General features: G+C 37.9%; 1 long non-coding RNA gene and 1 pseudogene across 1 annotated transcript in view; one reads left to right on the forward strand and one right to left on the reverse strand.

Annotated features, from left to right (window-relative positions):
- The first annotated feature begins 81 nt into the window (after window positions 1–81).
- Window positions 82–2,182, forward strand: LOC140502353 (neuropeptide Y receptor type 6-like; annotated as a pseudogene).
- A 524-nt stretch (window positions 2,183–2,706) lies between these two features.
- Window positions 2,707–25,023, reverse strand: part of LOC140500595 (uncharacterized) — a 193,471-nt gene continuing 171,154 nt past the window's right edge. The window contains exons 2-4 of the long non-coding RNA XR_011965798.1: window positions 18,525–18,631; window positions 6,504–6,589; window positions 2,707–3,230 (exon numbers count right to left, since the gene is read on the reverse strand). This is a non-coding gene — a long non-coding RNA (uncharacterized lncRNA). The remainder of the gene's footprint in view (window positions 3,231–6,503; window positions 6,590–18,524; window positions 18,632–25,023) is intronic.

The following is a 25,023-nucleotide window of genomic DNA, read 5'->3' on the forward strand; positions in this document are numbered from 1 at the left end:
GAGGTGATGGAGTACTATAGAATTCTAAGAAGTGACTAAATCAATGACTTATAAGAACTCAGAGAAAACTTTTCTGAGATAATGATGAGGGAGGTGAGCAGCACCATCAGAACAATGTATACAATGACAACAGCATTGTAAAGACAAACAACTTTAAAGGACTCAGGAACTCTGGTCAGCCTAATGACTATCCACGTCACCAGAGATTTTAGGATGAAACAAAAGTGACACAATTAAGGAGCAGAAGGAAAGATACGTTACTTGGCAGTCTGGTGGCTGTGCAGATTTGTTCTGTTTGACTTTGGTTATTGGTTACAAGGGTTTTATTTTAATTGGTGTGGCTGAGATTTAGGGAGAAATGGGGCTAGCAATACTAATGCCAAAAAAGGGGAAGAAACAGGGCATTGAAACATCTCTTCAAAATGTGGAGGAAGAATATAATGAAGCAAAAACAGGATGGATTTGAAAATAACATTGAGAATTTATCACATAACTAGAAAAACTTTGGAATATACATTTTCATATGCAATTCTCTTTTCATGTCTACTTTGCATATGCAAATGTCCTTTTGTATTAAGAATAAAAAAAGGAAATAGAATTGATTTTTTTAAAGAGGACCTAAAATGCCTGGAACTGAGAGATGGAGTGTCTTTTTTCATGGCACATCAAGAAAGCCAGTGACACTGGATCAAAGACATGTCAGCAAATAAATTGTAAGAAGATTGGAAAGGTAGGAGAGGACTAGGTAATGAAAGGACCTGAATGCCAAACAAAGGATTTTTATTTGATCCTGAAAGTGATAGGAAGCCAGTGAGTTCATTAAGTAAGAGAGTGCCATTTAACTAAAAAGAACATTTGAAAAAGAAGAGGAATAAAAGATGCCATCATCTTTTGATAATAAATGATAATGATAATAAAAGAAAGTGGACAAAGGTGAGGGAAGAAATTCTAACAGGGCTCCAGAAAGATGCTAATTATGCCCAAGTACTTCTGTCATGGGATTAAGGAAAACTAAATACTACTAAACATATCCTAGAAGCATCTAAACAAGATCCCAAAGAAGCAAAGGCCTAAAACTCCACCTTGGAAGGCACCACTGGCTCTTCCCCCAGTCTTGATAGAATGGTTTATTCCTAGACTGCTCCAAATCATACGGCTTCTAACCAAAACACATTAAAGACTAACTAGTTTATGTTTTTATATTTTGAATCCTGCCGGTTGCATTCTCTGGCCCTATTTAACCTACTCATTGCCTACATCATAGTCACAGTTGTAGGCCTCATCATCATTTTCCAAAAGCAGAGAGAAGCTAAAAATGTCGCCAATATCCTAATTGCCAACCTCTCCCTGTGTATACCTTTTACAGTCATCTATACACCGATGGGTTACTGGATATTTAGAGACATCATGTGTAAACTGACTTCCTATGCATACTGTCTCCTTCATTGTTTCCCTATTTTCACTGGTCTTACTTACTGTTGAAAGGCACCAGCTAATTGTGAAACTCCATGACTGGAAACCCAACATATCTGATGTCTACTAGGGAATTGTGGTGATTTGGCTGTTTTTGTTCCTGCTGTCAGTTCCCTCCCTCCTGTCCTAATACCTCACTGCTAAACCCCTCTCAACCTCTCTTTCCGCAATGACCTCTATATCTACCAGATGGACTGTGTGAAGGACTGTTCCTCCAAAGTGAACCAGATCTTCTTCATCACCTCCCTGATCATGGTCCAGTACTGCATCTTCCTAGATTTCATCTTACCTGCTACTTAAGGATCTTGATCTGCCTCCATCAAAGGAATGTGAAGGTAGAAATGATGAGGGAGAGTGAAAGCAAGAGCTAAACACTGTGTTGATCTTCATTGTGGTGACCTTCAGGGCTTGCTGGCTACTCCTAAACATCTTCAATGCCATGTTTGTTTGGGACCATGAGGCCCTGATGATCTGCCACCACAATCTGCTACCTGGTGATCTGTGATCTGCCATCTGGTTGCCATGACCTCCATATGTGTCAAATCTCTTTTTTTATGACTTCCTCAACAAGAATTTCCAGAAGGATCTGTTGGTGTTCATATGCCATTGCCCATGCTTGGCACCTCGAGAAAATACTGCCATTTCCACCATGTACACAGATGATTCCAAAGGATTATTAAAATTAGCCCCTATCCCAACAGCAATCTAAAAATATATGCTGCTTTAGTATTTTCTATCTCTAATACCAGCTGTAGCTCTTTGTACATGTACCTAATTCATCTAAACAAGGTCATTTCCTTGGAGATGAAAAAAAATCTAGTCAGAAGTTATTCCCAAATCACTTTGTTTCAGAAAGATGGCCCCTTAAAAATCAAGATATCAGAATTCATCTAAGAGAGCACTGCACCCCCCCTTAAAATGATCATCCCCACTTGACTTCTTCATTATATCACTGACTACTAGACAGACAAAACCCTCTTATTAACCATAAATCTTCCTGACCATGTGAGTTTTCAGATGCCATTTGTGACAATTAAATATCTCCAGAAACTTAAGGCAGTTTCATACTGTCTTCCCAAAACTGTAAAGTCGACGAAGTTCTTCCATGTTCTTAGTCTCCCAGGCCTGTGTGCATGGAACCCTTGGTTTATCTCCTTCCTATCAAAGCCTTTAACTCAGATAATAACAGAGAAAACTGAATCAAACTAAGGAGTTTACACTGCCATGCAACTATGAGGTATTATTGATTAACTTTCATTTATTAAACCTTACCATATGAAACATTGTGGGTTCAGTCTTAAGAGTGTATAGTACATGCCTTGACTGTTGTCAATCCACTGCATTTGGAAATATGTGACAGAGGTACATTGCTTGTGAAGGTCCTTATTCTTTCTTGTCAATTTATTGCAAACGACTGAAAAGCCTTTCACTTGACTGCTGGGTCAGAATTGAGTGTATATACAAAGACTCAAGAAGATGAACTCTCTCTTCTTTGTTGACTTTTGAGTCAGGAGGAAGAAAACAACAGTTGTGGTTTTCAGGGGAAGGAAGGGGGAAAAGAGCTCTCTTGGTTGCACGACACCTCTTCCTTCTGCTCCTATTCTTTCACTCTTTCCTTATTTCAGCTGAATGATTGTCAAAGATGTGAAAGACCAGGTTGCTACCTCATAAGCAGTTGTAGAGCAGCAAAAGATGGGTCTGGTGAGGTGTTGGCCCTGAGAGGTGATCTGCTTGATTCAATGCAGCTTTGAATTGCCCTGAAAGTCAAGACAAGAAAAGAGAAATTTGTCACTGCTTATGCCACACTTAGAAATTAACTTGTGGAGAACATTTTGTAGCAACCTCTTTAAATCTGAATCTACTCTCCCCAGGGACCAAGGTAGTAAAGTATGTTTCTGGTTTAGGATGTTGTTATATTTTAATTTGTGATGTATAAAAAGTTCAAGAGGCATAATTTCTAGGTAATTAATCATTTTATTAATTATGCTAGAAGATGATTAATATAAAGGGTCAATGTCACTGTCAAAGACCCCTCATAGAAGCCACTTAATGCTTCTCTACCCTTGGAAAACTGAGTGTTCCTGGGGGTGGAAATCAACTCACATTGGTTAAACAAATAATGTAAGAATGAATATTATGAGAGGTGGACCAATTCTAATGAGGGGCTGGAGGACCTGACTTTGATCACTTTTGCTCTAAGACCACAATTAGCCTTGGGCGATCTAGACAATAGATCTACTCCTTATCTAAGCTTGAATAGAACACAATGGCATCCCCACTTTGGTGGGCTCTGAACAAGATTGAGGAGACAATTAATCCAATCTGTTATCAGCAATATCCTTCAGATACTGATTTGACCTGATAGAGAATGGGGAAACAGTGAGGGAAGAAAACCCTGGATCTCCCCAATAATTGGTTATTTAATAATCATTTCTCTCAAATATTTGCTAATATCCTTTTATAAAAGCTAATTGATGTTAATTGGTTAAATGGCATTAGGGAGATATTAACTGGCAACTGATATTGGGGGAACATATTAGATGAGGGTACATGAGTAGCTATATTTAAGAAATAACCTGACAACCCTTCAGGGTTATCAATGCCATGCCAGCAAACTGGATCACTTTCATTTGAATTGTCAGGAAGATTCTGAAGATCACCTGGTATCTTAAGGTATTCAACACTGAGATCCTTTCTCTAGCAAAACTGCCAAGTATTCAAATTCTATTGCAGAGAGTGTAATTCTGATGAGCTGACCACATTGTTCAAATACTAAACTTATGTTTGCCTAAAAGACTTTTCTATGGAGAACTCATACAAGGCAAGCACCCATAAGGAGGTCATAAGAAGTATTATAGGGACACTCTCAAGGTCTCTCTAAGGAACTTTGGAATTGCTTGTGAGACATGGGAGACTTTGGCACAGCACTTTTCAGTATAGCATGCCCACATCAAAAAAGGCACTGTCCTCTACGAGCAAATCAGAATTTCTATAGCTTAGGAGAAATGTGAGATGTGCACATTATAGCCATCTCCACTCCAAATGTTCATATGGACTATTTGTACCCAAGCTATGGTAGACCCTTGTGAGATTGTATTGATCTGATCAGCCACCGTCAGACACATTGTACCTTGACCCCCATGTTGTGATGTCATTTTGGTCTCTGTAATTTTGGTGAATTCTTTATTTTATTCCATTCATCATATCAATAGCTTTCTATAATCAGATGAACTGTTCACATGGTCAGTCTAAATTGGTTATTAAAATAACTGAAAACACAAGACTGACTAATTGTTTATCTCATTAAAAAAAACTTCCATGCTGAATTAAACCATTTTTTTTTCCTTTTTTTCTGATGTTTTATTTTTCCTAATTGAAACCCACCTTTAACAACTTGAAGCTTGCTTTGCTCCAAAAGCTGTGAGGATGTTGTTGTCTATTTGGGAAAATGACTGATTTTAGTTGATATAAATGTGGATGATCCAGTCCTATTTTCCACAAAAGGCACCAATTACTTTCTGAAACAAACCTAAAAATTTAGATACAGCTTGTATACCATTTCCTTGGGATCAAATGAGATAATATTCATAAAGTACTTAGTGACTGGAACATATTGTCACATAATAAATGCTTCCTCCCTCTCCTCCTTTCCTTTTCCCTTTGCTCAAATTGAAAATAATGGTGATATAGTAATAATAATAATATTTATATAATATTTTAAAGTTTGCCTAGATAGCTTCTTCATATAGTTTATCTCATTTTGCTTCCAGGTGGAACTAAATGTTAGCTTAGAAACAAATATTAATGTTTAGAAATTTTATTATTTTAGATAAATGAATTAATGTGTCCTTAAATTTAAAAGAAATTTGTATTTCTAATCTCTGGAATAAATTGTCATCTTCTGAATATGTATATGATAGCAGTACTTTTGAAAAGACCAAGAAGAAATGATTAATATAAAGTTCTTTCTTTTACATTATAATGATTTCTTATACTGTCTTTTAGACATTATTCTTATCTTGGTCTTTAAAGCTGAGGATAGTGAAAGTAATCTTAAGAATAAATACGTAGGCTACAAGGAAAACAGATTTTCCAAAATGGCTAATTGAATTAAAATTAAGTAACTGTCCAAAATCATCTACTATAATAGTTAAGCCCCTTAATTTATTTTTACAGCAAAGTAGCTGAATTTGTACTCCACCATGATTTCACGTTTTCATATTCAATGTAGATTACTATTGGCTAATATGAGTTCGCTTGATGTCAACGTCTACTTTCAGATTTAGTGTAGCAGATTCAAAATGTAAAGAAAGACTATATTTTACATAAGGCAATGATAACAAAAAGTCTGTTCAATTAGAAAAGCAAACTTTATTATCTAAAGAGGGTCTTATTTAAGTTTGTAAGCATTAGAATTGGGAGGGAAGTTTCATCACACAGTAAATAGAGGGTCAGTCTTAGAGCCAGGAAGAGACAAGTTCAAGTACTGCCTCTAATGTTAATTAGCAGCATAATCCTGGGCAAGTTATTTAAACTTTCGGTGGTAACTTTTCCACCATTATCTCTAAGTGTTCAGCATTAGAGCAAATAAAGTTTCTATTCCAATACACCTGAGAAAAAGACACAGGGGTCAGTCAGATTTTCCTCTCAATGCTTTAAATCATTTTCTTTTGCCATTTATTTAGTTCATTGCAACAGCCACTCAAACTTCCAGTTGAATAATAGTCATCACTAGATAAATGTCATTCTTTTTGTCTCCACAGAGCAAACTTTTAAAGACCAGAAGTTATAAATTTGCATATATGGAGATTTGCTATGTAGAAATTCCCTGCACATATAAGACAAAATAATGATAAAAGAAAGAGGAAGGGGATATTTAGATACAAACTGGTAAACAAAGTGCAAAGAAGTTGTCTGTTAGAATATGTTGTGATAACTAATAGACTTGACTACACTGACTTCATCCTGTGGAAAACACTTAAAAAACACACACATCATTTTCTAATGTCTGCAGAATCTAGATCTCTTACCATGTTTTCCTGTCATATGCTGACCCCGTACTTTCTGTGTTTATTCGTTATCCACTTCAATTTCATAAGAGCCTGAAGAATGGTTTCTGTGGAAAAAGAATGGCAACATTTATCCAAATGATAGTTACTATTGGCTAACATGAAGCTTGAGAGACTATTGCAGTGAACAAGATAAATGACTAAAGAAAATGCTGCCATCTTAAGTTTATGTTTTAAAAAATAGATATAAGGAAAACTGACTCACCCCACATATGTTTTCTCAGGTAAATTAGAATACAAAATATAGTTGCTGTGACATCAAACACTTAGAGATAATGGTTGGAAACAACCTGTATATACACCTCATAGGCTGATGAAAATGATGTTGAGAAGATGTGCTTATGAATTAATTGCATGTAGAGAAAGTTTCTATTTATTGAGAATGAATTTCATTAACTTCTACTTCTGTAACAGTCTTTTAAAAAAAACCCACTTTTTTCTTTTAGCACTTTAACATATACTATCTCTCCGGGGAGGACTTTGGGCAGTTTGGCAAGGGTAACAGAAAATTTCCTTTATCGTCCAAAAGTAGCATAGGGAAACATGAGCAAAGGCAATTAGTCTGGGAATAAGGTGTAGCATGGATTGGAGGTGGGGACTGGTTGAATTTAAGAAGAGGAGTGGAGGTAAGTAGAGCTAGTAGGAGGCTATTACCAGGCAAGAGGTAATATATGACTTAATTAAAGTGGTGCAGTGGAACCTGAAGGGAGAGAATGAATTTTGGAGTTATGGAAGATGTTGATACAATTGGAGGAGAAAGGGAAGGGAATGGGGGGAGTCAAAACAACTTCAAAAATTTCTAGCTTATTAGACTGGAAGAATGGTGGCACCATTAATAGAAATAGACGATTTGTTTGAGATGTGGGAAAAGATGGATTTGATTTTGGGTACCGAGACATCTCAGTGGATATTTCCATTATGAATTAGAAATGGAAGTCTGGAGTTCAAGAGTGAGGTCAGAGCTAAAGATGTGTTTTGGAATTTATTTTTTACAGAGGTGACAATTGAAACCATCAAAGTGGTTGTGAAAGTGAAGAAAGAATCCATAAAGAAAGAACATTTCTAAGCAAAATCTTGAGTCAAGTTTATATTTAGTGTTCAGGAGGACAAATATAAGATTATGAACTCAAATATAGTATTTTTAAGTTGTTTCCAACAATCTGTTAGTGAATAAGTAGTTAAGATACTCTTATCAGTCAGTTAAAAAACCATTTATGAAACATCTACTTTGTATCAGGCACAGTACCAGGCACTGGATATACAAAGAAAGGCAAAAATAGTACCTAACCCTCAAGGAATTCACAATCTAATAGGAAAGACAACATGCAAAAATATACATACAAGCAGGAGATTATAGATAGATAGATGGATGGATGGATGGATGGATAGATGGTTAGATAGATAGATAGATAGATAGATAGATAGATAGATAGATAGATAGATAGATAGATAGGATACAGATATAGACATAAAATAGGTACATAATAGAGTGGAGGCACTAGCATTAAAGGGTACATAGAAAAGAAGGCCTCTTGAACAATGTTGAATTTTGTATATATTACACACACAAGTGTGTGTGTATGTGTGTGTGTGTGTGTGTGTGTGTGTGTATGTGTGTGTGTAGTGTATATTGAGATTAGTTGGTGGTTGTCCTTCATTCTCAGAGAGAACCAAAATGACATCACTATGATAAGGTCAAGTTTCAATGTGTCCGACTATGGCTAATCGGACCAATATGAGCTCAGAATGCTCAACCACGAATTGGGCACAGATACTCTGTGTGAATACCTTGGATGGATAATCCAAATCTGAATATCCTACACCTCCCTTGAGCTGGCTCAATTCTTCTTTGCTCATAGAGCACAACACCTTCTCTGATGTGGGTACTTCATGCTGAGCAGTCCTGTGCCGGTGTCTCCCCATGTCACACAATCAATTCCAAAGTTCTTGAGAGAGACCTTGAAAGTGAGATCACATCTTCTGGCCACCATGTGATTGTCTGCCCCATGCAAGTTCTCCATAAAATAATCTTTTGATAAGCATCCATTTTGTATTCAAACAACATGGTGAGCCCACCGGAGTTTTGCTCTATGAAGCATGACTTGAATGGTTGGCAGTTTAGTTCGAATAAGGACCTTAGAGTCTGGTACCTTATCCTTCCAGGTGATCTTCAGATCTTCCTAAGACAATTCAAATGGAAGTGATCCAGTTTCCTGGCATGGTGATGGTAGATAGTCCATGTTTCACAAGCATTCAATCATGAGATCAGCACATTGGCTCTGTAGACTTTCAGCTTGGTTGTCAGTCTAATATCTCTTCTCTCCCATACTTTCCTTCTCAGTCTCCCAAACACTGAGCTAGCTCTGGCGATGCATTTTTCAATCTCATTATCAATGTGTACATCCCTGAAGGTAAGGTAAGTGAACTTATCCACAGCATTTAAAATTTTATTTGTTGTAACCGATGCTTCCACGTATGCATGGTGTAGTGGTGGCTAATGGACTACCTGTGTTTTCTTGGTGTTAATTGTTAGGCCAAAATTATCACAAGCAACAGAATATTGATCCATACTTTGTTGCATCTCAGCTTCAGAGGCTGCATTGAGTGCACAATCATCTGCAAACAGAAAATCCTGCACCAACATTCCCTGCTTGTAGCCTTTTCAAATTGAAGAATTTACCATCAGTACAGTAGCTGACCTTGATGCCATGTTCACCCTCATTATAGGCATTTGACAGCATGGCTAAAAACATTATGCTAAAAAGCATGAGAGTAAGCACACAGCCCTATTTCACTCCACTGGTGACTGGGAAGGCACAAGAGCATTGTCCACTATTCAGAACCCGAGCAAACATGCCATCATGAAAATGACATACAATACTGATAAACTCGTCCGGGCAACAAAATTTTGACATAATTTTCCATAATCCCTCATGACTAACAGTGTCAAAGGCCTTGGTCAGATCTACAAACATTGTGTATACACCTCTGTTTTGCTCCTGACATTCCTTCTGGAGTTGTCATGCAGCAAACACCATATCAACCATTCCTTGACCCTTTTTGAAACTACACTGGCTCTCAGGTATATGCCCATCTTCCAGAGCAAGGATTAGCCTATTAAGAAGGACTCTATCAAGAACTGACAGCAATGACTATGAGAAAGACCTCCCCAGTGATTGTCACAGGACAATCTATCTCCTTTATCTTTATAGACCTCTTCTCTGAGTGTGAACAGTTTGCTGCTAACTTGGAGAGAAAGTTGAGCCAATACGCAGTTGGCAGCAGTGGAGCAGAAAAGGAGTGGGCTGTTTTCAGAGATTTGGTGTACAGCATTGCATTTGCTTATCTAGGTCAGAATACTTGCAAAAACACTGAGACTGGTTTGATAAAATGATGGGGAAATTTAGAAGCTGCTAAATAATGAAAAATGAGAACTCCAGAGGATTCACCAGCAGGATAGTTCATCCATCTCTAAGAAGGCAGAATTTAACTCCATCAAAAGTAAAGTACAAGCAAAATTTACAGAGATGCAGGATCCCTGGCTCAGTAAGAAGCAGATGAAATTCAGTTTTATGCTGATAGTAACAATCCAAAGTGCTTTTATGATGCCCTGAAGGCTCTTTATGGACCCAAAATCTATGGTGTGTCATAACTACTCAGTGCTAGTGCAGCCACGGTGATTAGTGATAAGGACATGATCTTAGAGAGATGGGCTGAACACTTCCATAGTGTTCTCAACAGACGATTATCAATTAGTGTTGAGGCTATTGATCCTTTACCTCAGGTTGAAGTCAATCCCTCCCTAGCTGAAGTTCCAACTGAAGAAGGGGTTTTAAATGTCATTAGGCTCCATTCATGTGATAAAACACCTGGTGCTGATTCTATTCCAGCTGAGATTTACAAGGTAGGGGGACCATTGCTCAGACAAAAGCTGACTGAAATTTTCCGGGCTATATGGAGGGTATCCCCCAGGAGTTCAAGGATGTTTCCATTGTCTGTCTCTCTATATAAAGGAATTAGCATATAAACAACTATGTACAGGCAGGATACACAATAACTACAGCAATTTGAAAGGGAAGAATGACACACCAACAATATCAGCAGTAAATGTAACAAATTTATAAAGATCTAATGGGACTCAGAGAATTGAGAAGACACCCTCAACTTAGCCCTTTGAAGAAGTGGTGGGTCCACAGGCGTTACACCTTGCATACATTATCACACTTTTCTATTTATTAATTTGTTGTACTGACATTTTTTTTATTTTTCCTCTCCAAAAAAATTACTATTTATCACATGGAACAGCTCCCTGGGAGGGGAATGGGAAGGGATATATGTGTGTGTATATATATATATATATATATATATATATATACACACACACACAGACACAGACAGACACACACACACACACATACATATATGGTACTATGGTGATGTTAGAAATAGAAAATATCAGCAAAAACATTTTTTAAAAAGTAGCTTCAGTGGAAGTAAGAAAGTAGTAGGTTATAATTAGGAGGAAAATTCAGAGTTCAAGAAATTGGAAGTAAAAAAATTCTGAATAATGATGATATTCAAAATAGAGTCAAGATGGTAAACAGTTAACACAGTGGATAAAGTACTGGGCTTAGGATCAAGAAGATTCATCATCATGAGTGCAAATACTGTCTCAGAACTTACTCAGACCCTAGGCAAGTCAGTTAACCTTATTTGCTTCAGATCCTCGTCTGTAAAAATGAGCTAAAGAAGGAAATGTCAAACCACTCTAGTATCTTTGCTTAGAAAACCCCCAAATAAGGTCACAAAGAGTTGGACATAGGTGAAACGATTTAACAACAATAAAGTGTGAGTGAAAGTCAGTGTTGCTCAGGAAAATCTGTAAAGCCAAAAAGGCAACTCTTTCCCCTCCCCCTGTTTTAGATTTTTTGAAGTAAATGTGTCAGTTTGAGGTTGAATGAAATAACCATATTAGCTACTATACCTATCAAACTTGACTACAATCCTCTAAAGGCTAAAACTTGTGCATTTATGTACAAAATATCAATTGAACCATGAATGATGACTGCAAAGATTAATCTTATTTTCTACCTTTCATTCCCTGTTGTTAATAATATAGCCTTTAAATATTTCTGAAGTACTTACTCCAAATCCAACTCTTATTAATTTGGGTCCTCTATATCAAGGCTGCCTAGATATAACCTCTGAGGATCCTTATTTTGCAATCCCACTTGCACTGATGAGTTAGATTTTCAACTGAGGAGCCCTACATGCTCCCTTGGAGTTGTAGAAGTAACTCTATATGGTAGTAGGGGTTATTCTCTAATTCTCCTACCTCAAAACCCGCTCTGGTAAGTTCTTCACAATATGAATCACCAGTTACAGTTAGTCTCTCCTTTATGTCATTGATAAACTATAGTGATTAGTACCTGAGTTTTATTTAACTAATTAACATAACACAGCTTTTATAAAGAGAAATTTACTGAAAATACATAGAAAGAAAAGAAGTAAAACCACTATTCTGTAGTGGTGACACACTTATCAGTATAGCATTTCAAGTCCCTGGGAAGAGTGGGTTCAACCTTAAATCAGTTGTCACAAAGTATTCATCTCTACCATGTGAATGCCTGGATTCGGTCTAACAAATGAATTCACACACACACATGCACTCACACACGCACGCACGCACACACACACACTTTGCTTTTAGGACCTGGGGTATGTTGGCTGTGAGATAAACCCCTGCAGCACTAGATCTTCTGGTGGTGTTAGCAAACCATCTTGGCTCTCTAGAAACTAACTCTGGTGGCTCTCTCATCTAGTCTTTGAAGCTCACAAAGTTGCAAACTAGTTCATTCTATCTCTAATACTCCTTCACCTAAGACTGGAAAGATTAGATATAATTGGGACAGAAGCAAAAGAAAAGCCATGCACTTATGGCTTAATGACTATACAGTCTTAGATGGAAAGAGGAGAGAACTGATACTAGCTTTCCCTTTCTACCTAGAGACTTACAGCAGTCCCTGACTCCAATTTCAAACAAAAACACTGAAGAGACAATGAGAGACAGAGAAAGAAAAAGACAGAAAAAGAAGACAGAGTTGGTTAGTGCCTTTTGAATACCCACCAATTTAAGCTCATCGATCAAAAGCCCTTTTCTTCACCCCCCCTTCATAAAACAATATGCATTATTTGAAATAGAGTGCAGTCTCTTTTTGAAAAATATTTTTCCAAATACATGTAATTTTTTTTACCAATTATTTTTAAAAATTTTGAGTTCTAAATTTTCCCTCTCCTTCCTTCCCCCTTCATTTAGAATGCAAGCGATTTGATATAGGTTATACATGCATAGTCCTGCAAAACATATTTCCATATTAGTCGTGTTGTAAAAGAAAATACAGACTGAAAGTTTTTTTTAGAAATTTTAAAAGTATGCTTCAATCTGCATTCAGACTCCATCAGTTGTTTCTTTTGAGGTGGATAGCATTTTTCATGATGAGTTCTTCATAATTAACTTGAATCATTGTATTACTGATAATAGCGAAGTCACTGACAGTTAATCATTGTACAATATTGCCATTACCATGTACAGTGTTCTGGTTCTGCTCAATTCACTTTGCATCAGTTCATGTAAATGTTTCCAGGTTTTTCTGAAAGCACCCTGCTCATCATTTCTTAAATCACAATAGTATTTCATAACAAAATAATATATCACAATTTGTTCAGCCAACCCCAACTGATAGATAATCCCTTCAATTTCCAGTTCTTTGCCATCACAAAAAGAGTTGCAATGAATGTTTGTATACATACAGGTCCTTTAGTTTCTTTTTAATTGCTTTGCAAAACAGACTTTGTAATAATATTTCAGGATAAAATGGTATGCACAATTTTATAGCCTTCTGGGAATAGTTCCAAATTAGAGAGCAGTGTCTTTCATCAAATGTCATCATGCATTTCCAGAAGTAAGCTCGCCAAACCTCCCCATGTGGTTTGGCAACAAGCAGAGCATGTCATATATGCTTTGAGGGGATCACATTGATCAGTATCCCTTTACAACAAGATCTTATTTTTTATTTTCCAGCGGGGTTGGAAGAAATAGAGCCAAACCTGCACTTAGCAACTTTTCAAAATTTAATATGTCAGTCAATTTTCAAGATCATTCATTAAGTGTCTTTTCTGTTCAAAGAATAATTCTAAGTATTGGTTGGTTGGTTGTTGTCCTTTGTTTTTGAGGAGGACCAAAATGACATTACTATATTAAAGTCAAATTTCAGTACGTCCAACTGTGATTGATCAGACAATAGGAGCTCCGAATATTCCACCTCAGATTGGGCACAAACATTCGTGAACATTTGGGGTGGGTACTCCAAATTTGGGCATCTTATGTTTACTTTGAGTTGTTTCAAATCTGCTTTGCTCTGATGTAGGCATGCCATGTTGAGTGGTCCTATGCCAGTGTCTCCCACATCACACAATCAGTTCCAAAGTTCTTAAGAGAGACATTGAGAGTATCCTTGTATTGCTTCTTCTGACCACTGTGTGAACATTTGCCCTGTTTGAGTTCTCCATAAAACAGTCTTTTTGGTAAATATATATTTTACATTCAAACAATGTTTCCAGCCCATCAGAGTTTCAATCTCTGAAGCAGAGTTTGAATGCTTAGCACTTTAATTCAAAAAAGGACCTCAGTGCCTGGTATCTTATTCTATCAGGTGAAAATCAGAATTTTCCCAAAGTGGAAGTGATTCAGTTTCCTAGAATGACACTGGTATACTGTCCAGGTTTCACAGGTATACAACAATGAGGTCAACACAATGGCTCTGTAGACCAGTTTGGTAGTCAGTCTAATACCTCTTCTCTCCTGTACTTTCTTCAGAGCCTCCCAGACACTTAGCTAGCTCTGGCAATGCAGGAATCAATCTCATTATCAATGAGTACTTCTCTGGAAAATGCACTAGCAGCATAAATTAACTTATCCATAGCAATCAAAATTTCTCCATTTGCTGTAACCAATGGTTCCACACATGGATGGCGTGGTGATGACTGATGCAGCACTTGTGTTTTCTTGATGTTAATTGTTAGACCAGAATTAGAAAAAGTACATAAATTAATACATACTTTGTTGCATATCAGCTTCAGAGATTGCACTGAGTATGAAATCATCTGCAAACAGAAAATCATGCACTAACAGTCCCTCCACTTGAGTCTTGGCTTGTAGCCTTTTCAAGTTGAAGAATTTAACATCACTTTGTTAGCTGACCTTAATGCCATGTTTATCCTCATTGAAAGCATTTGACAACATAGTATAGCTGAAAACATCATGCTAAAAAGTATGGGGGAAAGTCCACAGCCTTGTTTCAGTCCATTGGAGATTGGAAAAGTATGAGAGCATTGTCCATCTTCCAGAACCCAGGCAAGCATGCCATCATGAAATTGGTGTATAATACAGCTGGACTTCTCCAGACAACCAAATATTGACGCAATTTTTCATAAGCCCTCCCAACTGACAGCATCAAAGGTCTTAGTCACATCTACAAACATTGTGTACAGACTTTTGTTCTGCTCCTGGCATTTTTACTGGAGTGGTCAGGCAGAAATCACCATTTTGACCATTCCTCAACCCTTTCTGATGTCACACTGGCTCTCAGGTAGATGACTGTCTTCTAGGTGAAGGACAAGCTAAGGAGTCCTTAGAGAGTCTATTAAGAAGGACTTTGGCAAGAATCTTGCCAGCAATGAATAAGAGAGAACCCCCTATGATTGTGACAGAACAATCTATTTCCTTTACCTTTATAGAGATAGACAATGGAGGCATCCTTGAACTCTTGGGGGATAACCTCCTCTTGTCATATAACTCAGAAAATTTCAACCAGCTTTGTATGAGCAATGGACTCCCCACCTTGTAAATTTCATCTGGAGCAGAATCAGCCCCAGATACTTTGCCACATGAAAGGAGTCTAATGGCATTTAAAACCTCTTCTTCACTTGGAAATTCAGCTAAGGAGGGATTTACTTCAACCTGAGGTAAAGGGTCAATAACCTCAGCACTGATTGATGATGGTCTGTTGAAAACACTATGGAAGTGTTCAGCTCATCTCTCTAGTATCATGACCTTATCATTAATCACTGTGGCTGCACTAGTACTGAATAGCTGAGATGCACCATAGCTCCCTGACCCACAAAGAGCCTTCAAGGCATCATAAAAGCACTTTGGACTGTTACTATCAGCATAAAACTGAATTTCATCTGCCTTCTTACTGAGTCAAAAATCCTGAATCTCTCTAAGCTTTGCTTGTACTTTATTTTTTATGAAATGAAATGCTGTTTTCTGATTGATGGATCAAATACCTTCCTGGTAAGCCCTGTGGAGTTCTCATTTTTCATTTATTAGCTTCTGAATTTCCTTATCATTTTTGTCAAACCACTCGATGTTTTTGCAAGTGTTCTGATCCAGATGAGCAAACGTGGTGCTGTACACAAAATCTCTGAAAACTGCCCACTCCTTTTCTGTTCCACATTGCCAACTCTGTGTTGGCTCAACTTTTCCTCCAAGTTGTCAACAAACTGTTTACGCCCAAAGAAGAGCTCTAATATGTTGATATTAATTCTTCTGGTAGTCATTTTACCTTCAGGACGCCACTTTTGTTGAAATCAAATATTTAGCTTAGAGAGGATAAGCCTATGATCAGTCCAGCATTCTGTGCCATACATTAAATAGCCTCTGCCCACAAGAAGTTCACAGTCTAATGGAGATACAATATGTATATGTGTTCGTGTGTGTACATGTATGTGCTTGTATATAAAGAAATGTACATATATGTATATGTATACATATATATAAATATAGTAAAGCCCTATATGATGTTCCCATAGGATCATTCCAAGGAATATGCTCCAGAGATAAATAGTAGCCTTAGCAGGTAATGTACTTGTAGCTGGGGTATAAGATAAACCTCCTGCAAAAGGTAATACTCAGCCTAAAACTTCAGATGATTCTAAAAGCAACTGAGTAGTCTTTCATGTTCAGTAAAATTCACAAGTATTCTAATATACCTCTATTACCTTGAGATCTGCTGCTTAGTCACAGAGGGCCTGGGGGTCTCATGCCTCTATGTCCTCTACTAAGGCATGTGGCTTAGTCCAGGTTCAGCCCTAGTGTGACTAACTAATGAGAGGAATTAGTCTCCATTTTCTCACACTAATATGTGCATTATAATCACCAATCCCATTCTTTCAGGGATAGTTTCATTTCTGGATCTTGTCAGGGATTTCCTTGAGAAGGCTGGAGGAAAAAAAATGGCACTCAATATTCAATATGAATCAAATAAAAGACAGGGAATTTGTTCCTATATACAGAAGATAGGCTAAACAAAAGACTCACAAATAAAAGTAACAAACGGAATTGAGTAGCAGCTAAGAATTAGTTACAAGTTTCTCAGAGGCTAATATTTAAGTATCATTAACCTATATAGCAGTTTGTGGGATGGCTGACTAGGAAATTTACATTTCACCTCAGTTCTACATTAACATTCCACTCCAAATCTAAAACTCTTCTGAAATTTGCAATCAGCCACTTCTGCAATCAACTGTTCTTCTCACTGAACCCAGGCCTCTAGTACTCATGAGGCCATTTCCTAGTCTGGGTATGACTACCTTAAGGTCAATTTTCAATCTTTTATTTAAGAAGGGAAATACAGTGTCAAAAAGGCACAGGCTTGCTTAGTTGACTTCATGGCCCACATAGGAGTAGTCCACATGATGATGGAATGCTGAACGACCTACCCTGCCCCAACTCAAAGAAATGGTTATTAACAAGTATTGATTTGGGGAGATCCAGAACTCCCTCTTTTTCTACAGTCCTCATGTCAAAGTTCAAACTCTTGAACATTATTAATAATGGGACCAAAATAACTTTCCTCTGTCTTGATCAAGCCCCACCCAAACTTCTACTCAGATTTGGGTGGGAATAATTTCTTTGAATAGAATGTGTAGCTTAGAAGTAAATGACATAATCAAAGTTCATTAGAATAGGTCTAGTCCTCAGTTGTAATATGCATTCTCTCTTAATTGCTTTCTCTTCATTATTAGGCAATCACAGTTGATTGCCACCCTTAGGAATATCCATCTTCCAAGGGTATATAAACAATAAGCCTATCACCATGATTGTCTTGGGCATTTAAGAGTGCCCCTGACCTTTTATTAGGGTGCTAGCATTATTAATAAAATGACTAGTTACCCAGAAATTGCATCTCTCAAACTTTTTAAATGCCACACAAGCCTTCTGCCACTTAGAGAATCAAACAGAAAGAGATTGAGTCTATAAGTTATCTCTGATTTTAACTGAGCCATCATCTTGTTGCCCAAGGATCAAGAAATGACTAAAGGTTTGCTATGTCATACAAAAAAATGTCAAATCTTCCCAGTTCTGGATCACTACATCACTGGAAAGAGGCTCCAAATTTCCCACATGGCCCTCTGGAACCAGGAAGGGCCTAAGCATTGCTTTTATTACACCTCTATATTAGAATCAGTATCATCCTGTCTTAAGCATGGTATGGTAGCCCTATGTTCATTTTTTTTCCAGTTCAGTCATACTAAAAGATTGAATGAAGAAATATGAGCACTGGTATTAGAGATTAACAGCATAATATCCTTAACATTAGACTCAGTGTATTACAATCCTTACTCTTGAGATTGTCATCCAGATGGATTCATTGACAATTATTTGGAAATGAATTCACATAGTAGTATTCAAAACTCAGTACTGTCAAAGACAGCATAATTAGTTGAAATCAAGAAGAGCCAAAGGATGAATATTAAAAGATCATTCTAATGACAAGAGCTATTAAATGATAGAAAAGTAGAAAAAAATAGAAGGCACATAGCTGATAAGAAATTTTAAAGTCAGACTATTCTATTACAATTTAAATTATTCCCTGACAGACAGTGGACTAGACGACTTAGGTGGTTTTTTATTCTTACCTTTAATTATTGTATGTCAGTTTTTTCTTGATTAGCAAGTGAAGTCTCTTGTCTCTTGAGGCAAGAAGGTTTTGTGGGAGCTAAAGAGTGTAAGTTGAAAGACAGAACTGCAAAATCCAAAAAAAAAAATTTGATGATGTTAAAAGGGTAGGGCAGTATAGAGTTTATAATAGGGTAATGAAAATAACCAGACCCAGAGGCACAAGACTTGAATTCTAATTTCAGTTGTCCCACTTTTCAATTCAGTTAAGTTGCATTTGATAAACATTTATAAAGTGACTACTATGTTCCACATGCTGTACTGAGTCGTGCATAGTAACAACCAGAATTTTGTATAGCACCTACTGTGGGCTATACCAGCCACTATCCTATTACAGTTATTATTTTTACAATTATTATTTCATTTGATCCTTACAACAATCCTGGGAGGTAGGTGCTATTATTATCCCCATTTTATGGATGAAAAAAATTGAGCCAAAAAGGAAATAAATGACTTGCCCTTCATCACATAGCTAGTAAGTGTTTGAGGTAAAATTTGAGCCCAGTTCTTCTTGACTGTAGGCCTAGTTGCACTATACCACACAGCCTCCATATGACTTACTGAATATATGAAGTTAGGCAAGTCATTTAGCCTATTTCAGTTTTATATGAACATTTCATCTTCAGTAAGAAGGGAATAATATTTGCTCTGCTACCTCACAGGGAATTTGGGGGAGGGCAACATCAAGTTGTTAAACTATATCTTTTAGGGCAGTACTATAAAAATGTAAAGTATTAATATTTATTGCTCCGAAATGGCCAGTTGATTTAAAGAACTAAAGTGCTTTTCTGTCTTGAGTGATATTTCTTGAGAACAAAAATTAAAATAAAAATGAAATGGATAAATTTGATTTCTAAATCAAGTATCTTACCCATGAAATAATTGAAAATTACTATTTTATTAATGTCATATACTCCTGGATCTGTTAATGACAGCATGTATATTTTTCCTTTAAGTTTTGTCTTCTTTTTCTACTTTCAGGTTTCATTCATTCCTCCCCCTACCCCAAGCCTACATTTTTCTCAGGGACAAACTGATTCTTTGTCTTAAAATTTAGGCACTTAGGAAGGAGTAATATCTCCCATTGGCTTCTTGCATGCTGGTTAGTTAACTTGTATTGAAATCATATGTGACATAGGATTCTAAAATTCTCCATTACAAGCAAGTGAAATACTAAGGCTGGTCAAGTTATGAAGGTCTAAAAGGGCACTTAAACACATCATTCCATTTCTGGATAGAATAGTGGTAACACATGTTACTATAGCTACCTGCAATAAGTATATTTTCTTTAGGGTTGTTCCAAAACTGAGGAAATTGAGATATAAAGGTGGTTTAGTATGCTTTACTGAATCAATCAACTTAGTTCATACTCTGAGAAAGGAGAGAATGAGTACAGCTTAATCTGTGGCAATTTAGGGACAATGATTTTAAAAGCATGAAAACATAATTCACTGATGAGAACATCTCTTTCAAAAGGAAAATTGAACAAATGGAAAAGGAAACACAAAACCCAATTGGGAAAATTGGACAAATGGAAAAGGAAGTACAAAAATTAACTGGAGGAAATAACTCCTTAAAAGGAAATATTGGACAGATGGAAAAAGAGATGCAAAAGTTAACTGAAGAAAACAATTTGATAAAATTAGAATTGGGCAAGTAGAAACTAATGACTCTATGAGACAACAAGAATAAGTCAAACAAAATCTAAAGTATGAAAAGATAGAAGAATATGTAAAATATCTAATTGGAAAAACAACTGACCTGAAAAATAGATCCAGGAGAGAAAATTTAAGAATTATTGGCCTGCCAGAAAACTATGATGAAAAAAAGAGTCTGGACAGTATCTTCCAGGAAATCATCAAGGAAAACTTCCCAGAAGTGCTAGATCCAGAGGGGAAAATAGTCACTGAAAGAATACAGTGTTCACCTCCCCAAAAGGATCCCAAACTCAAAACCCCAAGAAATATCATTGACAAATTCCAGAACTATCAAGTGAAGGAGAAAATACTACAGGCAGCCAGAAAGAAATGATTCAAATATCAAGAAACTACAGTCAGGATCACATAGGACCTTGCAGCTTCTACATTAAAAGATCAAAGGAATTGGAATCTGATGTTCCATAAAGCAAAGGAGCTGGGACTGCAAGAAGGATCAGCTAACCAGCAAAGTTCAGCATAACATTTCAGGCAATCAGATGGCCATTCAACGAAGTAAGGGATTTCCAGACCTTCCTCACAAAAACACCAGAACTTAATATAAAATTCTATCTTCAAATACAGGTCTCAAGAGAGACATAAAAAGGTTAACAGGAGGGTAAAAATTTGTTACTCAAGTTGGGCAAACTGTTTACCTCCCTATAAGGGAAGATAAAACCTGTTAATCTTGAGAATCGTACATCTATTATGAAATATAAAAGGGATATAGAGAGAGAGGAAATGGATATATAATAAATGATGTCATAATAAAAATATGATTTAAGCATGCAAAGGAATTATAACAGGAGTTGTGAAAAGGAAGAAGCAGAAAATGGTAAATTACATCACAGGAAGAAATACAAAATTATAGTAGAGGGAAGGAGGGGAGGGAGATGAGCATTGTTTGAGAGGTACTCTCATCTGGCTTGGTTCAAGTAGGGAACAATAAACTTAAGTACATAATTTTAACTAGCTCTATAGGCAGTAGGAGGGGAAAGGGGAAAAAAGGGAGGGAAGAAGCAGCAAAGGTAAAGGGGAGTAAAAGGGAGGGGGGGCTAAAAGAAGGAAAGGAAGGCGGCATGAGGCGGTGGTGAAAAATGAAAACTATTGAGGAGGGGAAGGGAGACAGGAGAGCTAAAAGCACAACTGGTGGGAAAGAGGATGGAGGGAAATACACAGACTGTAATCATAACTGTAAATGTGAATGGAATGAACTCTCCCATAAAACGGAGACAGATAGCAGAATGGATTAAAAGCCATAATCCAATAATATGTTATTTACAAGAAGCACATTTGAGGGCGGAGCCAAGATGGCGGAGTAGAAAGACGCACATACACATAGCTCCGAACCCACAACCCACAGAACGACTACAGCGGAGCAACTCACGGCGAATTCTGCACCCAGAGGCCACGGAATATTGGAGCGAGGGAGATTTCTGTTCCAGAGGGACCTGCAAACCTCTCGTGGGGGGTCCTTCGCGCTGCGGACTAGGCGCCGAGACTGGGAGCTGAGGGCAGCCCTGCAGCGGCCGTGGCACCGAGAGGAAAAGATCTGAGCGGGCTTCGGGTACAGGACCTCCAGCGGCCACACGGGTCCCTCCACCCACAGAGGGACCTGCAAACCTCTTGCAAAAGGTCCGTCACGCTGCAGACGCGGAGCCCAGCCCAACCCAGACCTGCTGTGGCCACGGCACCAAGAGAAACAGACCCGAGCAGGCTTCAGGGACGGGATCTCCAGCAGCCGCACAAGTTCCTCCGCCCACAGGTGACGGGGGTTGGTGAGAGAGTCTCTTTGGCGGGTCGAGAGGGGAGTGGGGTGCCCCCATGATTGAGGCCCCCCACCGGGAGGTAGAAGCTGAGAGGCGGCTGCAGAACGGGGCTCCCCAAGAGGGTGGGAGCCTGGATCCATTGTGGAAGGTCTGTGCATAAACCCCCTGAGGGAACTGAGCCTGAGAGGTGGCCCTGCCCCAACCTGACCACCTGAACTTAATTCTCACACTGAAGAGCAGCCCTGCCCCCGCCAAAAGCCCTAAGGCTGGAAGCAGCATTTGAATCTCAGTCCCCAAATGCTGGCTGGGAGGACCAGGAGACGAGGTGGGTGTGAGGAGAATATTCAGAGGTCAAGTCACTGGCTGGGAAAATGCCCAGAAAAGGGAAAAGAAATAAGACTATTGAAGGCTACTTTCTCGGAGAACAGACATTTCCTCCCTTCCTTTCTGATGGGAAGAACAATGCTTACCATCAGGCAAAGACACAGAAATCAAGGCTTCTATGTCCCAGCCCACCCAATGGGCTCAGGCCATGGAAGAGCTCAAAAAGAATTTTGAAAATCAAGTTACAGAGGTGGAGGAAAAACTGGGAAGAGAAATGAGAGATATGAAAGAAAAGCATGAAAAGCAGATCAGCTCCCTGCTAAAAGAGAACCAAAAAAATGTTGAAGAAATTAACACCCTGAAAACTAGCCTAACTCAATTGGCAAAAGAGGTTCAAAAAGCAATGAGGAGAAGAATGCTTTCAAAAGCAGAATTAGCCAAATGGAAAAGGAGATTCAAAAGCTCACTGAAGAAAATAGTTCTTTCAAAACTAGAATGGCACAGATGGAGGCTAAGGACTTTGTGAGAAACCATGATATCACAGAACAAAGAGAGAAGAATGGAAAAATGGAAGATAATGTGAAATATCTCATTGGAAAAACAACTGACCTGGAAAAGAGATTCAGGAGAGACAATTTAAAAATTTTGGGACTACCTGAAAGCCATGATCAAAAAGGAGCCTAGACATCATCTTCCATGAAATTATCAAGGAAAACTGCCCTGAGATTCTAGAACCAGAGGGCAAAATAAATATTCAAGGAATCCACAGAACATTGCCTGAAAGAGATCCAAAAAGAGAAACTCCTAGGAACATTGTGGCCAAATTCCAGAGTTCCCAGGTCAAGGAGAAAATATTGCAAGCAGCTAGAAGGAAACAATTCAAGTATTGTGGAAATACAATCAGGATAACACAAGATCTAGCAGCCTCTACATTAAGGGATTGAAGGGCATGGAATAGGATATTCCAGAAGTCAAAGGAACTAGGAATAAAACCAAGAATCACCTACCCAGCAAAACTGAGTATAATACTTCAGGGGAAAAAATGGTCTTTCAATGAAATAGAGGATTTTCAAATTTTCTTGATGGAAAGACCAGAGCTGAAAAGAAAATTTGACTTTCAAACACAAGAATGAAGAGAACCATGAAAAGGTGAACAGCAAAGAGAAGTCATAAGGGACTTACTAAAGTTGAACTGTTTACATTCCTACATGGAAAGACAATATTTGTAACTCTTGAAACATTTCAGTATCTGGGTACTGGGAGGGAGTACACACACACACACATGCACACACACACACATACATAGAGACAGAGTGCACAGAGTGAATTGAAGAAGATGGGATCATATCTTAAAAAAAAATGAAATCAAGCAGTGAGAGAGAAATATATGGGGAGGAGAAAGGGAGAAATTGAATGGGGCAAATTATCTCTCATAAAAGAGGCAAGCAAAAGACTCATTCGTGGAGGGATGAAGAGGGGAGGTGAGAGAAAAACATGAAGTCTACTCTCATCACATTCCACTAAAGGAAAGAATAAAATGCACACTCATTTTGGTAGGAAAACCTATCTCACAATACAGGAAAGTGGGGGACAAGGGGACAAGCAGGGTGGGGGGGATGATAGAAGGGAGGGTATGGGGAGGAGAATGCAATTCAAGGTCGACACTCATGGGGAGGGATAGGATCAAAAGAGAATAGAAGTAATGGGGGACAAGATAGGATGGAGGGAAATATAGTTAGTCCTATACAACACAACTATTATGGAAGTCATTTGCAAAACTACACAGATTTGGCCTATATTGAATTGCTTGCCTTCCAAAGGGAAGGGGTGGAGAGGGAGGGAGGTAAAGAAGTAGGGACTCAAAGTGTTAGGATCAACTGTAATGTTCTTACCACTAGGAAATAAGAAATACAGGTAAAGGGGTAAAGAAAGCTATCTGGCCCTACAGGACAAAAGATAAGACGGAGACAAGGGCAGAGAGGGATGATAGAAGAGAGAGCAGATTGGTCACAGGGGCAATTAGAAAGCTTGGGTTTGGGGGGGGGAGGGGATAAAAGGGGAGAAAATTTGTAACCCAAAATTTTGTGAAAATGAATGTTAAAAGTTAAATAAAAAAAAGAAAAAAAGAAACACATTTGAAATGGGGGAAAAACACAGGCTACAGGTAAAAGGTTGGAACAGAATATATTGTGCTTCAACTGATGTAAAAAAAGCAGGAGTAGCAATCCTAATCTCAGACAAAGCAAAAGCAGAAATAGATCTAATTATAAGAGATAAGGAAGGAAATTATATCCTGCTAAAAGGCACCACAGACAATGAAGCAATATCATTACTACCTATGTATGCTCCAAATGGCATAGCATCCAAATTCTTAGAGAAGAGGTTGGGGGAGTTGAAGGAAGAAATTGACAGCAAAACTATACCAGTGGGGGATCTCAACCTCCGCCTCTCTGAACCTCAAAATAAACAAGAAAGAGGTTAAGGAGGTAAATAAAACTCTGGATAAGGTAGATATGATAGATCTGTGGAGAAAACTGAATGAGAATAGAAAGGAATATACCTTTTTCTCAGCAGTTCCTGGCACAGATACAAAAATTGACCATGTACTAGGACATAAAAATCTTACAATCTAGTGCCAAAAGGCAGAGATACTCAATACATCCTTCTCAGAT

The sequence above is a fragment of the Notamacropus eugenii genome, chromosome 4, assembly GCF_028372415.1.
Source record: "Notamacropus eugenii isolate mMacEug1 chromosome 4, mMacEug1.pri_v2, whole genome shotgun sequence".
NCBI lineage: Eukaryota > Metazoa > Chordata > Mammalia > Diprotodontia > Macropodidae > Notamacropus > Notamacropus eugenii.